The sequence below is a fragment of the Tympanuchus pallidicinctus genome, unplaced genomic scaffold (genome assembly GCF_026119805.1).
Source record: "Tympanuchus pallidicinctus isolate F22 unplaced genomic scaffold, pur_lepc_1.0 scaffold3, whole genome shotgun sequence".
Classification (NCBI taxonomy): Eukaryota; Metazoa; Chordata; class Aves; order Galliformes; family Phasianidae; genus Tympanuchus; species Tympanuchus pallidicinctus.
The window spans coordinates 100,523,243-100,540,420 of NW_026294747.1; the positions used below are offsets into that span (position 1 = coordinate 100,523,243).

The 17,178-nt window shown below is 42.0% G+C and overlaps 1 protein-coding gene and 1 long non-coding RNA gene across 6 annotated transcripts in view; one reads left to right on the forward strand and one right to left on the reverse strand.

Annotated features, from left to right (window-relative positions):
- The window catches only part of TMEM108 (transmembrane protein 108), a 154,071-nt gene that overhangs the window by 104,146 nt on the left and 32,747 nt on the right, over positions 1-17,178 (forward strand). The gene's annotated exons all lie outside the window — the stretch shown is intronic.
- Positions 1,294-17,169, reverse strand: LOC128086042 (uncharacterized). The gene is made up of 4 exons (XR_008209222.1): positions 6,552-17,169; positions 5,959-6,462; positions 2,248-2,340; positions 1,294-1,835 (listed from the first exon to the last, which is right to left on the reverse strand). It is a non-coding gene; the product is annotated as an uncharacterized LOC128086042 (long non-coding RNA).

Genomic DNA, 17,178 nt, shown 5'->3' on the forward strand with positions numbered 1-17,178 from the left:
GGAGTACAGTATTCAGATCTGCCTCTATTTATGCTACAGCAAAGGAAGAATATCATTTTTTCATTTTGGTTTCTTTTTCAGTGGACTTCATCCTGCAGACGAAGTTTAGATCTGCAAATAGCAAGAGGTGGTTTTGAGCTCCCAGAATATCAGTACTTCTGTTAAAATATAAGCATGTTCACACTTTCAAAGTGTTTTCTAGTGTCTGGCTGCCTAACATGAGCTTCTAGCAGCATTCATGCGAGTCGATCTGTGCCTCATTATAAATGTCTTTGCGGTTTCTCAGCTCTGATTCCCGTTAGCTAACCAGCATTGTTGCCTTAAAGTCTGTGACCAGAGGTGTGCATGTACATGCTGACTTCTCTTTCCAGTGGATCTCGGCCACAACTGAAAATTACCTGCATGCACAGAAAAATGAATCAGATGAGCAAGTCCTATTTTTCCTTTCCCCTTGTGCTCCTTAAATATCTTAATTAATCTCAGTGGAGAAAAAATAATAATCAACACTTAAACAAGGAGGTTTTGCTTAAGACCCAGGGGGGATATTTTTTAAGCAGCTCATGATGGTTCAGTCATGTGAAACTCATTTGAACTCAGTGAGAGCTGCATGCTTAAAACTATGCAAAGCAGCTTGTAATTTGAGCACAAAGCAGTGTATAAGCTCTATGTATGAATGATGTCTGCTTTCAGGTTGTTTGTTATCTGCTGAGATGTTTAGATGGGAAGATGTCAGAAATTACAGTGTTTTACTGCAGGAACCTTCCCAAATAGAATGCAAAGCTAACAGCTTCTGTGAAATTTTTCCTGTTTCATTAAGTATCTTTTCCTTTGTCTATTAACTGTATTAAAATCTTCTGACTGTAGACAAATAGCATTATAAGTTCCTTGATTTCTCAAGTGCCCAAAGCGTAAGTGGCTGCCCTTAAAGTGGCTTCAGAGTACTGCACTCTACTGTGTATCCTGGTATAGCACTCTGGACCGCAGTGAGGAGTTCTCATGTAGACCAGGCAGTTTGCGTGAGGTCAGCCACATTTTTGCTCAGATTAGAAAGAAGCGTGTCTCCTTCCTGGTCCCTGCGCTGCACTTTGGTTCTCATCAAGGAGCAATCTCAGTGTGCAGCCAGTTGCATCCCTGCAGGTGAAACAAAGGTGGAAGAAGCAGCCTGAGAGCACACTGATGTATCTCAGCCACCTAAGGTGTTCATTCTGCAGAACCAAACTAGAGCTAATCAGAACTAGCCCCCAAAACACAAGTAGTGTACATGTTCTCCACTTTACAGCTACCTACCTGTTGCACCACACTGTTTGCCAATATAGATGCAGGCACTTGCTTCCAGAGTCTTCTAGTGCTTTGAGTCAGGTTGGGTTGTGCATGGTCTCCACCTTTTTCAGCATTCCTGATTTACATAGGTGTTGCTAAAAGGTCACCATTTCAACTTTGCAGCCACATTAAGCCCCTTAGAGTTCCAAACCAAAAAACACTGCTGTTGTAAGAATTGCTACAGACTCATGCAAGTCGAAGTGAAGATAAAAACTTTTTCTTGGGAATTAGGTTGGCAGGAGTCTTAATGAATGAATGTGTGGCTCTTACCGACACCGGATGCATAATTCAACAGTCATACTGCTTGTGTTATAATCATAATTGCTTGCAAGTGGGAAAAACTTATCCATTTAACTCATGCATGTTTGTCTTAATTTGCTTGTTTCTCAGTTTTCATGCTCTATCTGATTTTGAGTCTCCTTTGTCAGGTGTAATTAGTTCAGGATCTCGGTCAGCACAACCAAATGACGACATTTTCAAGATCCCTCTTGACACAGTTCTTCAAATCCTTTTGCCTGTGATAGAAAATGCACTTAGGCTAACTGGGTAAATGCTTAAAATAATTGAATAAAATCCATCTTTGAATATAGAATATAGAAGTTCAAAGTAAATGGTTTCAAATTGGGAGATTAAAATAGAAATGCTACATAATGGGTCCTGAAGGAACAGGAAAAAAATCTCCTTTCATTGTGGTGAAACACAGAGTTCTTTCAACTTCCCTTGAAGCAATCCTGGAATTTTTTCATCTTTCTATGTTTTAAGCAATAACAATGCAGAGTTAATACTACGCCAAGTGAGATAATTTATCTTTGTCTGATGGCATCTTTCTGCTAAATCTACTTAACAAATTTCTACTAGCTCTGTCAGCCATAAACACAACTCTACCTTTATGCGTGTTTGTTTCGCTGCTCGTGGCTGTGTGATTACCTCTCTCATCTGAAAGCCTTCTTTCATAAATAATGGCTTAGAGCTTGGTCATGGCTTCTCCAAAATGTTTTTTGTATCCATCTGATCCTGCTGCTGGGAATATAGAATCCCTTTTTAATCAGGAAATGCATATCGGTTGTGCAGAAAAGCTATCTGAAGGTAGAGTATTTAGATTACAACAGTGTCCAGTTGACCAAGGCTTTTCTTGGTGATATAAATAAGCAGAATTATTATTTTGCATGTTCACAAGTAGTGTAAACATGTGTGAAATCCACCACTCAGGCAGGCTTTGTTTTTCCCAGCACTCTTCCCACTCAGCATTCATTTAACATTGCACCTCTGGAAGTGGTTCCATCTGGTCTTAGTCTTATTCTGAGTCTCTCATGAGCACTTCGTACTATTTATGCCAGTATGTACGCTAGTGAACGAAACATGCCTGGGAGCAATCCTGAGCAATGGGCTGTAGGGCTCTGACACCCCTGAGCTCAGCGGTTTCCCTTTGCCAGAGCAGGGCCTGCGTGCGAGCTGCAGTGTGGCTGATCCCTACCATGCTGCTGTGGCAGCCCTACTGAAGCAGTGCGAGCCCCACACCTGGAAATGCTTTTGCTTCTGGAAAATATGAATGACTGCAACCCGTGACCTGGGGATCTTCCCAGGTACTGCTTAATTGATTGAGATAGAGGTAGCTTTGTTCCACATCTGTGAGATATTTTCCAAGGAAAGTAAATACAAGGCCCTAAGTCAGATTGAGAACGCAAGCATTACGTTTCTCAGAGCTGGTAAGATTTCACGTCATTCTTCATGCTGCATGGATGTGGTGCAAGCACAGCAGGGGTGTAAAGCGCTTAGAAGTGAGATGAGATTTCATGTGGTTGCTCTATGGAGCACTAACACTGGCTAAAACTGGATGCCCTTGTCGTGGAGATCAGCATTGGTGCAGCTGTGATGTTGAATGGTTGTGGTTTTGCTTTTTCCTAGCTAATTTACAGTGCCAAATTGATGTGGAAATGTGCTGTGTTGAGACCTAGCGTGAAAAATGGAGAAAGATTTCTGGCTTAGTACCAGAATGAAGGGGGAAAGAAAGCAGCTGTATTGCAAATCTTGCTGATTTCTGTTACAAAGTTTTGTTTACTGCATTTTATCTACTGCGGTGCTGTGATCTACTTTGACATTAAATTATTAGTATATTAGGAGAGAGCTCGGTGCAACAGTTTTTGTCTCTTGGATGGAGAATTTGCACTGACATAAGCAAGAAAGTGTATTACTTCACGGCCTTCTTGAGGAAGGTGTTTAGTTGCCAGATGTTTCTTATTTTCATTAAAGAATGGAAAGAAGTCTTTAAATTTAAATTTAAATAAGTGGCAAATTCTCCTCCCTTTCAAACCAGTTATTTTAGCACAGTGCATTTTTAGAATAGTTTCCAGTGATTAAACAGCATGTAGTGAGCCAGAAAGTTCAGACAATATTTTGCAGTGATGTATTGTGGTAAAGCGTGTTTGAAGTTAATATACATCAACTGAGATGTATTTAATTTGGGCAAAAGAATTGCAACAGCAGCAATAGGTCCCATTCTGTTGTGTTGCAGTATTATTCCACTGTAAAAGATGGTAACAGTAGCTGGTGCTGGTTTTTGCTGAATAAAACAAAAATGCCAGTTGGTTATTGGCTCGTCTCTTTTGGATGCTATCACCTTTGCTCGTCGTCTGTTGGTAATGAACATGATCAGGTATATGAGAAAGATGGAGAATTTGGCTGCGATGAACCAGAAGTGAGATCAGTTGATGTTCTGCTGTTAAACACCCTCACAATAGGGAGTCTCTGACTCCGTTCAAGATAATAGACAACGAAGCTCTAAGACAGGAGCAATTTAAATTACATTTTAATCAACTCTCAGGAGGGAAGAGAGCATTATGTGAAAGCATTAATAGAAAAACAGCAATGTTTCTTATGCTGACTATCATTTGTGTGCATTATGCCCGAACAATCTGATGAATTAACAGATTATCTTGTAATACATTGAAACACACTTCAGATACCCAAAGTCTCTGAGCGAGTTTTGTTTAAAACCTGGTAGAGGAGTGGGGGTGACAGCAGTGAAGGCAATGTACCGGCCACTGTGTGAATTGGAATGGAGATGTTTTGGTTTCCTCAGATTTTTACGCACCCTATCAATGCTGCTGCAAAAAGCTGTAATCTGTGCCTACACTGGAGACCTGGCCTCGAGCCCAAGGAGTGGGCCGCGTGCTCATGGCGCTTGTCGTACCAGGAGGAAAACTCAATCAGCAAACATACTGAACAGAAAAATTGTTTTGTGTGAGGTATCACTGACAGAGACAAAACGGCGAGTGCGCTGTGTTAATCCCGCTTCTGAGGCTGCAAATGGAAACTGCTGCTTAAGAGCAGCAAATCAATTTGCTAACTGTGGCTCTAGAAATAAGGTGTGCTACAAATAGAAAATTAATGGAAAACGGATAACGTTGTATGGATTGATCAATGGAAATGTAAGAGAAGACAAATGATGTGTAACTTTACTTTTCCCTTCGCTGATCAACTTCACGCCCACATGTAAGCAGTACAGGGAAAGGGAGAGATCACATTAATAAAAATTAACCAAGCACGGTGAACACCACTCCTCCACAGCCCTGAGGAATTAGAGCAGGAAGGAGAAAAAATGCTTTACACGAAAAAGCTTGTACTGCCAAGACTCTTGGTTAACATGAAGTAGAGCCGCCCTGTGACTTACGTGATTACCAAACCCACCAGAGTGTAGTGAGGAGATGCTGGGAAAAAGGCGAAAACATAAGCAGGGGCATTAGTAGTGGGAGAAGGGGTGATGGCTGAGGAGCTTACATTGAGCTAGAGAAAATGCTAATATAGGATGACTTACTTTATGCTCGTTGCCATTACTGGGTTCAGTTGTGATAGTGACCAGTGATCTGTATGTCATGATTTAACCTCACTGGAGACCCCAGGAGCTATTCTGGACACTGATTTGGGATTTCTTGCAGTGAAAGAGAGGGAAGAATGTTGCTTCGTAAGGCTGGGCAATGCTAATGAACTTTGGAGGAGACGAAGCAAAAGCAGACCTGTTTAGCTCAGAGGTGCAGTCGTGCTGCCAAGGAGAGCTCTGACCAGCATTGGTCTGAATGCCTGCAGCTGTGCCACCTTCCTGAGTGTTCCCTGGTCTTCCTTCTGGAGCAGATCAGCAGGGTGACTCACCACATCTACTGGGAGCCATGCAACTATGTCTGAATGAAGCTCTAAATACTCATATAAGTACTCTTGGAGAGCTGGTAATTCTACATGGCCAGAAACTCAAGCAGTATTTTTTGTTCTCTCCAGGCATGGGATGATGGAAAGTCCAGGCAGAATCTGTTCTTTTTGAGCAAGGATCTATTTTTCAGATAATATTTTTCATAATGGTGGGGTTTTTTTAACACATTTTTCATTGAAAATTTTGATTTTGTCAGTATTATTTTGTACTAACCTGTTTAAAACTGAAAACATGAAAGTTTCTTGAGGTTTTGAAGCAAGAGAGAAACCTGAGGGACATTTCAGAAAAAAAAAACCATAAGTAGATTATTATTTTTTTTATATTCCATGATACCTAAAACTTAGCTGCTTTCTCTCCTTTTCCAAATTGGAAAGGAAAAAAGAGTAATGCAGAGAGAGTTAAAAACTGGTCTCATTTATCTTTTAGCAAATATTTACCAAATTCTGACTAGGAGCACTTCTGATTGGGCATTCAGGATTAAGCCATTGCAGATGGAGCTCCTGTTAGTGCTGGCTTACGCTGGCTGCTCTGCAGTCTCTTGCAACTCCTACTCATCAGCACGCTCCGTCCACACTGGGCAGCCAACCATCTTCCTGCAGGCAGAAGGTTTCATCAATGCTCTTTCCAAAGCCAGAGCATCTTGAGGTTTATCGGGATTTCTGTCACCGACTGCAGTCATCACAGCATAACTTTGTATTAAGATCATCCCGTTTTCATGAAACAGATCCAATCCCAGCACCATTGTAGCAGGAGCCCTGCTGCCAGCTCTGCATTGAGAGGTTCAGCCTTGCACAAGCTTTCTGCAACCAAGTGTGTTTCTCAGTCTTTGGCAGAGCAGCATGTCTTCACCATGCCTGATATCTTGCTTCTGGTGCTAATAAGAAATGCAGAGTGGTGATTTCCAGGGTGGTAATTGTCCTTCCACTAAACATTCAATTGTCCTACATGCAGAATCAGTTTATAATTAGTCCATAATTGTTTTGGGATGTTGAGTTACATTCTGGGGGGAATAGTTTCTTTGTTTACTTACTTTCCTAAGTGTGAATGAATATAATAAACACCAATCTGCAACAGGTCAGTGTGACCGAGCACAGTGAGATATCCTGCTGAGATCAAATTGCATCCAACACCACCAGATTCGGGCTCCACTTGTTTACCTGGGGAGCAGAGAGAGAACTGGGGAGAGGAAGGTCAGAAAGGGACATTCAGTTGCAAATGTGAGACAAATGGGTGACCTTGCAGATGATGTGTGCAGTTGAGTAAATCAGACAGCATTTAAATGAAAATCCAGGTGATGAAGGAAGGAATGATGCACTGAGAGGGTGCATGAATCAAATTATTCTGCCTGTGCTATTCATCTGGCTCTAGAAGCTAAGCAACTTTGATATTCTTGCATCACGGGGTGAACATACTCATCTAGTATTTTGGCTGCTTGAAGTTTCCCTGCCTGGATTCATAAAGGGCTTTTAATCTGGAATAGCAAGTCATCCCAAGGGGAGCACTGCATCTGAATCTTCAAAGATGCTCTTGTCTCATTGGCTGCTAGTTATGCTTATTGGTAGCCTGCAGTGTGCTAGCAAGCAGCTGACATGCCGACTGGGGAGAACAGTTGGGAGATGACACACACTGCTCCCAAAAAGGCAAAAAAAGTGTGAAATACAGCAGAAGCAGCAGCAGAAAAAACTCATTTTGATGAGAATTTCATGTACAAATAAAGCAAAACTCAGAACTCATCTCCCAGGTGATTATCTTTGCAGCTAACCCTCCCCTTCCCTATGATGCTTCCTGTTCAGCAAACTTCACCTCTTGTTCTTCACCAGTTAAGGTGTCTGGCAAGATACAGGCATGAGTCTACAGGTGGGCTTTTTGGATGCCATTGTTCTGGTGGTGCCAGATCCACCTTATCTTCACGTTGCCTTTGGCAGTAAAGACAGCACTAGTATAGAATCAGAATATTCTGAGTTGGAAGGTGACCACAAGGATCATCGAGTCCAACTCGTAGTAGTCTGAGGCAGCAGCATCCATCAGCTTGTGGCAGTGGCCAGGACCCTCCAGCCATGCTCTACATGCACAGCAATAATCATTTAGAGCACGAGGCACTGGTTACGCTGGCAGATAACAGCTTAACCTTCTAGTCAGCTTTCTGCCCCAGATCCTCCTCCCAGCCAACACTGGCTTTTTGTGCATCGTTCAGCTTTTAAGTTGCATGTGTTCTTTTCTAGGTGCCATGATGGCAGTTCAGGAGAACTGGGTTTTGCTTCAGCAAACACAACCTGCTGACACTTGAAGCATTATCTGATTTCATGCAAACTACTCAATGTCTTACTCTGCTGTTTCCTTCTGTCTGATAAGGACTGCAAGTCAGGTGCTTGGCAGGAAAATAGACAGAGGTCAAATCTGAATTTCACATTTCAGAGAGACTAGTACATCAGAAAAGAGCTGGAGGTCAAAGACAACCTTTGCCCCTTCAGTGTGCTTCTATCTCCTTGACTTCAGAGACGATTTTTTTCTGCACTTCTCCTATGTTTGAAGAAAGCCACAGAAGATGTCAGGAATCACTGAAAAACTTAGGAGAACTTTCAGTCTTGAAGGAGAGCTCTACCAGCTTTCACTGGATGTGCATTTGTACCTCCTACCTCCACAGGAATCAAGGTAGCTGCTCCAGCTTTACACCTGAGTGTGCGAGACCAGAATCACAGTGGAGTTCTGCTGACCAGAAAAAAAAAAAAAAGTACAATCAATTTAAAATTAATCTCTCACTTGCTTACCTTGTAATTCCCTCACATTCCGTTTTCTTTTTCCTCTTTCCTTTCCTTCTTCCTTTTTTTCTTCTCTCTTTTCTTTCCCTTCATCAGCCAGAGGTGTACAAGACAGAAGTGTTGAGTATGATATAAAGAACACGATCTTCATATACTCAGAGTCATGTTTCTGTGGTTAAGGTGATTGTTCCTAGTCATTTCCATTTACATTCTGGCACGAAAATCTCGTGTGAAGATGAGGATTTTATTTTGAGATAGTCATGTATCGTCAGGAATGATAAAATCTGTTGGTGTAATCACTGCGTAGCAGTGCTGAAGTACATTGTGAGATTTAAATAAAAAAAAATCTGTATCTTTTGTATTGATAGGAACTAATATAACTAAATGCACTGCAGTTTTAATTAAATTGTCAGTGTAGTGACAGTGACGTTGAAAAGGTGGTTGCACAGTCATTCCTTTTTAATGATGGCCCTTCTTTGTAATTGGGTTAATTCCAGATTTATGAGGATTAGAAGAGCCATATACCCTACATTCTTTCTTGGAGATTCTTGTAGGAGACTGGAAGTATTGTGTAATAAAGTGAAGCCATAGGCAGGGTAATGACAGATAATTCTCCCTTTCTGAAGTCATGTCTTGTGCCTCCTGGAACATTTTCAAATCTGTTCCGACGTGTCCATCCCTGCAGGTGGATCACCACGTGCTGGCCGTGTCATGCACCGAGTTATCTTATAACCACCCTGCCTCTTCACACATCCAAATCCTGACATCGAAACCAGCTAGGGTCTCACTGCAGCTTACTGGATGGCAGCGTATTCATATAGTGAAGTCCCCAGTTCAGGTGACATTGCACACTTCCCCCCACCCATCTGGGGGAGTCAGAGTTTAATTGCACTGCAACAAATGGCTGATGCGTATCCAGTGAGGCTGGAGCAGGGCTGGAGTGTGCAGGCTGGGTATGCGTACTGACATCCAACGAAAACCTTGTTCTCTCAAGAACCTTCCATTTCTAAAGTAAAATGCAGAACTGGAAATACAAAGTGGTGATGAATGTCCAGCGCACACGTGCAGCATGGCTGATAGCGTTGCCTGGTGACAGAGGAGGGATGGCAGAGCCCTGCCAGCAGCCAGCACAGCCAGCACAGGTCCTCATCAGGGCTCAGCTTCGGCCCCGGGGGAAGGAGAAGGCCCACAGATTGAGTTTTAGAGACCACATACACAGACACACATGTGCAGATACATACGTATGTTTCTTTTTGGAATGCAAAATGCCATCCTGAATAAATAAGTACATGCACGCCTTTTTTTATCTTGCACCAGACACTTGTGTTTTGCTGTGAGGTGCCTACAAAGGGCTTTGAATAACAGCATGTTCCAGCGAGGAAATTTTTCGCATCCTGCTCCTTTGATCACGGTGGCATGGTGAGAAGGAAGCAGACTGTCTTCATTTCTGTAACGAGGCAGGGTGCCCAACTTGACAAGGAAAAACAGTTCTTCCCCTACAGATTCACTTTTTATGACCGAAAGAGCATTAGAACAATTTATGCGTTTGTAAGTGCATTAGAAAGAGGCTTGAAAAGAAAATTGGCAAATTCCTCAGGAATCAGCAATTTCTTTACTCCTTAGCATATTCCAATTACGTGAAAATATCATCTGTTTTCCTCGGTTTTCTTTAGTGTGGTTCCCACAGTTACAAAGCTGGTTTCATTTCAGGTTCCTCCTGCTGTACATGAAACTGTTAATCAAAATTTGTAATCATGTCAGTAAGCAAAAACATTTACTATGGTAACAACTGTACCAAAGCCACAAAAGCTTTAAGCACACTCCTAACAGACCCCAGCAAACGATTTTGGTTTGGCCAATCTTGGACCCAACCAGAGACCTCCAAGCCCAAAACCATTGCTCATTGCCAAGAGAAGTACATGCTCTGAAAGGAGATTTACATTTCCATCTTGTAAGGACAAGAAACAGTTTGTATCTCTCAATTACTCCTAAATGTTTTATTCAAACGTTGATGAAGTTGTCTGGAAAGGGAAAAAAAAAAAAGAATTTTTAATTTATAAAAATGTAAATAATTACCAAAGGAAACCATGCAACTGCATTAAAGCTCAAAGACCTTCTACTTCTATCTATTTCTTAGAGTGCAGAAGATTAGAATTAAGAAAAGCTATTAAACTACTGAATACCAGCTTTTAGAGTAACTGTAATCTAATAAAAGATTAACCCCTCACAACAGATCTGTATATATTGCCAGTAGAAGGTTTTTGACTGATCTGTTGGAGGCATCACTTTCATCACAGGCTAATGACTAGATAAATTAAACAAACTCATCATAAAAGGGTTTCAGAATGCTTTCTTGTGGTAATAAAAATTAAATGCCTGCAATGAAAAGTGAAAATATGAATACACAAGAGAGACAAATTATTTGAAAGGAATCGTAAAAATTGTTAGGAGAATTAAAAGTAATTGCACATACAATGGTGATATCTCTCAATGTAATTCTGGCTTCCAACAAACAAAAAATATCAGCTTGGTTTCTAAATTATAGTAGCATTAATTGAAGACAATGAAGAATAAAAACTCCATCTTTTAAAGGCATTTTCAGTTTATAGGCTGCATTGTGCTGAGACAGAGTGCTGAATCCACTGAAAATCATTTCATGTTTAAAATCCTGACCCACACTACTCACCGGAATGATATGCAGCCCCAGTTCTAATTACTTGTGGTACACAGGATCGATGGATTTTCTTTTCACTTGGGATTATCGGGGGAGAAAAGAATAGGGCATGTCTAAGCACAAGACCTAGTGAAATATTACCTAGTTCTTTGAGTAGCCAGGAGGTTGGAGGGACGCTTAGATGCCCTGAAAGGTGCTTTTCTGCAACTCTGAATCCATGAGGTTGAATAGCAGCCAACTCTTTTAAAAGACTGTGCAGTAATGAACTGTAAAAAGGGGGCTAGCTGAGCGAGATAGTGTTTTATAAACAGTAGGAGAGAGATTTTGGCCAGCAGACAGACTCCTTCCAGCATCCTGATGAAGCACACATCAGTCTTCCTGCTGGGATGTTTCCCGTTGGCATCAACTCAAGCCACAGAACTTTGCATCTTCCAAAGGAGACTTTAACATTAATGAAATCAACAAATATAAATTCAGATAGAACCTTTTAACTTCAGATGGCTTCTTTGTGTGTTTTAGTATTACTGAACACAACTGTAACCACCAGAACAGCTAAGACATCTGAAGGGGGTGGCAAGGATATATAAATACAGCATACATCCACGGATTGGTGTCAGGTTCACCCACCTCAGTGGGAGCTTCAAGCTGTGGCAGTTAGCTTGCTGTTAATAATGCAAAGTACAGCTCCAAGACTCCCTGTGCGGGAGAAGAAAACACAGCCATCCATGCCTGTTTATTTTCCCCTTCTGTGTTTGCTCTGTCTCTGTTAATTGCAGGGGAGCTGGACTAGATGACCCTTAAAGGTCCCTTCCAAGTCTTAAGGATTCTGTGATTCTGTGCCTTTTATGTGCCTTTTGGTTTCAGTTTTTTCATTACCTGGGTTTCTTCATTTTCTTCAAATCCCTTCCACTTGGATGGGATTACCTTTCTGACAGTGGGCTGACTTCTGTAAGGTGCTAGAATATATGTTCACATACTTAACTTCACATGTTCACATTCGATAATTTCTGTCTGGGAGAGTGGGGGAAATTGAATGGAAAAATTCCTTTTGCTTTCAGTGAAATCTAATAGAAAGATATTTGTCTTACGTTACCACTGTACTCTTTGGAACAAGTTTTCTATCGTTGTACACCAATGCATTCATTTATAGGAGCTGAATGTGACCAGAAAAGAGTTGAGACATCAAATAATAGAAAAAAAAAAGAATGAATTGCTGTAAGATCTTTCAGCCTAGATGTTGATAAGTGAGTAACCTCTCTAACGCCAGATTTAGAAGCGCAAATGCTCTGTTTACTTCCATTTTACCCATAGTTGGTGCAATATATTTTGATTAACATGGAGTCATTCAGGTAATCCACCAAAAGCCTGGCCAGACTCATTAGCCTTCATCAACCTACTGGATTCACCAAGTTGGTTGCAAAGCATCAAAGTCAAATCCCTAGATCTCCAGTATATTTTTGTTACTCAGCAGCAACGGTTCTTTATCTATAAAACCTTTCAGGGTTTAATTTGCTGATAGGTAAGTTATGATTTCAACTCTCTGGAATATTTGAGGCAGAGTATTGGCAATTCCAGCTCTTCCAGGATGCTGTGTCAGCAGTGCTGCTTGATATGAAACATAAACTTGATGATGACCTTCTGTTCAGCTGTGAATTTCATTTATGTTATACCTGCACTCTCAAGTTCCCTTGATTTTATGGCACACAAGAGAAAAAATGGCTCATAAGGATCTTGACTAGCCAAATCTTTGTGTTAACTTTTATGTCAAAGCTGTTGATACTTGATGGTTTCTAGTGTATACGTGTTCCATAGACCCCCCAGCACCTATAGCATAGTAACAAATACAGCCCTAGAAACTGAGAAAAATGCAAACCTCAAAGCTGCCAAATTAACTAAATTTGTCAGAGAAGCAGTGAAAGCATCTGCAGGCTGAATCTCATGAATTTCATAAGGAAGAGAATCCCCCCAAATTGGGGCCTGGCACATTCCAGATGGCACAGATGGTTTAGCAAGTGACAGATTGGAAACAGAACCCAAATTATGAGCAAGTACATAAACAGAAATCAAAATTTCTCCAGTAGGTAGGAGTCAAAGTCTAAAGGGTCTTCAGAAACAATAATAACGTGCTAATTTTAAGCCTCCAAAGGTAGCCAACTGCAATGCCAGAATAAAGATGGAAGATGACAAGTTGTGAGAAGAGCACACAACTTTTAAGGAGCTGCCAAGCTTGGAGTAAATCCTAAAAAGAGAACCCCAAATGCAACTATAATCCAACCTGGAAACTACAGGTAAACAAGTCAAGATTTTGTTAAGTCATTGCAAAACTGATCTGAAAGCTGGATAGAAGGAAAAAAAAAAGACTTTGTTAATGTCTTTTTTTTAATCAGAATGTGATTTTGACTGACTTGTATGAGAGCCATTTTATAGATGGGTGAAAATGTGCAAATCGTGAAAACAGTAAGTACCCGTGATCATGTGAAGGAAATGTGTGAAATCAATAGGAGCAATGAAGGAATCAGAAGCAAGAATATTTCTGTATCAATAAGGAAGGGAAGGAAGTCACACCAGAGCTAACCCACAAAACAACATATGGGGAAAAGTGCGAGGAATCGTAGCTCAGAATTAAAGGAAGACTGGTTATTGTGCATTTCGTACCGTATGTGCTATGTTTAAATTCAAGACAGCAGGAAAATAGAATTAATAAAATAATGATGCTAATGACATTGTAGGAGCATTCTAAGAACCTGTGAGTGTGAAAATAGTAATTGTAGGTTTCTGTTTATATATGCATACATATCTGTATGCACATACACATCAGGGTGCACATAGATATTTATACACACAGATACAATACATATGAATAAGATTTTATAGCTGCATTTCCCTTTAAGCCATTGGCAATCCAGCCATCCTGTTGGTGACAACACTGTCATCTGTTACTGATGGACCTTGGATAATAAAAGCAGGCTGTGGTTTTTATTCATGTATGTGACCCAGTGAAGGATTTATGTAGAGCCAGAGTGATGGGGAACATGCTGTGGAGTTGGCATTCTCTCTCCTAATACCTCCCAGGCTCTTCTGGCATTGTAGAGGAGGAGTATTTTGCTGGAAGAGGGAAATACCAATAAAAGAAGTGATGATCTGGTCTGTCAGGCCAAATGGCACGATTAGCACTTCTGTATGTTCCTTCTACAGGGCAGCTATGAACATACCGTCTCCTGTGTATTATGGACCTGAGCACATTCACCTTCCTACAGCCACGCACTGTGAAGGGGATGAGAAACACCACAGCAGCTCTGCTGTGTCCCACCATGCACATACATTCCTCTTTTCAGGCTTGTAGAGTGTCATTTCATCCCACAGGTTTTGTCTATCCTTTTATCTGGCTCAGTGTGATAAGCCAAGTCAAGCTCTGGATTTGTTCTGTTTGGAGTTTGTTCAGTTTGGAGGAACTACCTTACAGCACATATTACTCCATAGTACTTCAGGGCAAAGCTGTGTCATATAGCTGCAGTGTCACCCATCAGGAAACACTGTCATCGAAAACAGTACGTGTAGCCTATGAATAGACCATAAGATGTTTACTAGAGAAAATAAAGCAGGAAAAAATAACCATCTCTAAGCAGCTGTACCTCCTGGCCAGGCACGTCCCCTCTATTCATCCTTAACCCGGGCTATCTGCACTACCATCTTGGTGCCTCCTCCCCTGCTTTTTTATTTCCCCGCCTTTCTGAATGTCTTTGATATTCAGATCAACTCAAATATGCTCTCAGATCAAGCAGTGGAAAAAGCAATACTTTGAGTCACAATTATAAATCCTAGATGTGCGCTGGAGGTTTTTCCTCGTGTCTGCTCCCCCCTCGCCTCGCAGCACCAGCATGCTTTCAGGACTGACACTACCTGCCTTCCCTTTTTGCCTGAGCAACAGAGAAAGCTCCTCTGGGGGGCAAGCAGAGACCCCCAAGCTTCAGTCTCTGATGTGCAGCATCTGCTGAGCAAGCAGGAAGGAGGAAGGCAGACTTACTGGGGGGAAATACACATCCTGGGGTACAAGCAGCAAGCCCTTAGCATAATGAATTGGCAGCTTTCATCTGGTGAGGGGCGACACGCTTAATTACATATCTCCAGAGAACTGTAGGTACTGGATCATCCCCTAGAAGGGGAAGGTGGTAACAAAGGTGGAAATGCAGTAGGTGTCATGGTGTGCAGGGGGCTGCAGCCCCTTGGAGATGCTGCAGCATGAAAGATGTGATGGCACGGCGAGGGCATCACATGGAGCTGCTCCTGCTTTGTGTCCCCGGCACAGCAGGAGACCCTATTAAAATGTGAGAGAACTACCAGCTTTCTTGCAGAAAAATAAGAAATTGCGTGACAATTTGTCCAGCCTCAGGCTTCGGCAAATGAATGGGAATGTTGTCAAGAAAAAGGCCTATTCCTACCTCTCTCCTTAGTTGTTGTGCAGGACTCCTGGCAGCACCCATGTGGTTGCCAGCTTTAGGGCTGTGCTAGGTGTGAACAACTAATTGCTAATTAGATACAGCTGCAGGCTGTGGTCCCAATTGTTGTGAGCAGATATTTAAGGGAAAAACATTGACACATTCTCTGGAAATAAAAATGTCTGAAATCTCCATGTGCTGCAATCTGTGGAGGCGATGGTTTTCTTTCACTGAAGGCTGGGGCCAACATTGCATGTTGCATCCCTGCTCAGCAAAGCAGGTGCTGAGAAATGTTCCTGATTGTTGGGAATTCCTCTGCAGTGCTTGATACTCACATCTTCTCCCCGTTGGTGTTGTGGTTGACTTCAAAGGGAGCGAAAACTCAAACTGGGATTCCGCAAAGGTCTGTTTTGCTGGCACCAGCTGTCTTGAAAAATGCCAGGAGTCTTCCCACCAGGAGCAGATTATCTAACCTGTCTTTTTTTTCCCCCTCATTATTCACTTTGCTATGACTGTTAATTTTTAAAGTAATTTTATCCTTTCCTTCCTTACATCCACTTCAGATCCTCAATCCTGCATAATACTTTCTCCCTGACCTCACAGTCTGTTGCCATGGAAATTGGACTTTGTAACTTCACTGATGGATTAAGGAGTAGACAAAAGATAGACTGTGTAGGAAATGAACCTTCATTTGCTAAAGGGGCAAGATTCTGGCCATGGCTCTACTGCAGTCAGGCCTGAAGAAGCCATTTCCAGCAAAGCCCTGGCCCTGCTGTAGCTGAGGTCCAACATGGGATATGGGATATGACAACTCACAGGTAGTACTGGAATAGGGGGTTCCATCCATGCCTCTTGGTTGCTAGCAGACAGAAGGCACAGTTTCATCAGTGTCTGAATTGGCCTTCAAGGTACAAATCAAAATTAATTTACCAAGCTGAGGACACAAGAAGGGAATCATAAAACGGTTTGGGTTGGAAGGTACCTTTAAGATCATCTAGTTCCAACTCCCCTGCTATAAGCCTCTGTACCCACTAGACCTCCTACTAGACCAGGTTGCTCAAAGCCCCATTCAGCGTGGCTTTGAATGCCTCTGCACAGGAGGAATTCACAGCCTCACTGGGCAATCTGCTCCAGCGTCTCACAACCCTCACAGTAAAGAATTTATTTCTAATATCTAGTCTATATCTAAATATCTAGTCTAAATATCTAGTCTACTCTAAAAGGCTAATAGTAAGGCAAGGCCAAAAGTGCATTTAATATTTTGGCTTTACCTAATGTTTGCTGTAGAGAGTTGTTAATGTATCCTTTAGTTTGGTTGCCTCCCAGAGATCATCCCAGAATCATAGAATTGTAGAATCACTTGAGTTGGAAGGGACCCTTAAAAGGTCACCTAGTCCCACTCCCCTGCAATGAACAGGGATACTTACAGCTATATCAGGTGCTCATAGCCCCATCCAGCTTGACTTTGGATGTCTCCAGGGATGGGGCATCCACCACCTCTCTGGGCAACCTGTGCCAGTGCGTCACCACCTTTATAATAAAGTTCTTCTTTATATCCAATCTCAATCTCCCCTCTTTTAGATCACACGATGTTATCCCCATGCAATGTGCTGCATGTGTCACTGAGCGAGTGTGGACCTGGCTGGGCACGATGCTCCTCCCAGGCAATTCTCAGCTCTCCCAGTAGTTTCTGCAGCACTTGGCTGACCAGCCCCACATCCCACAAGGGTCCCCACAGCCTCCAGGGCTCCTCTTGACATTTTAGTTGAATGTGATGCCTAGCAGCAC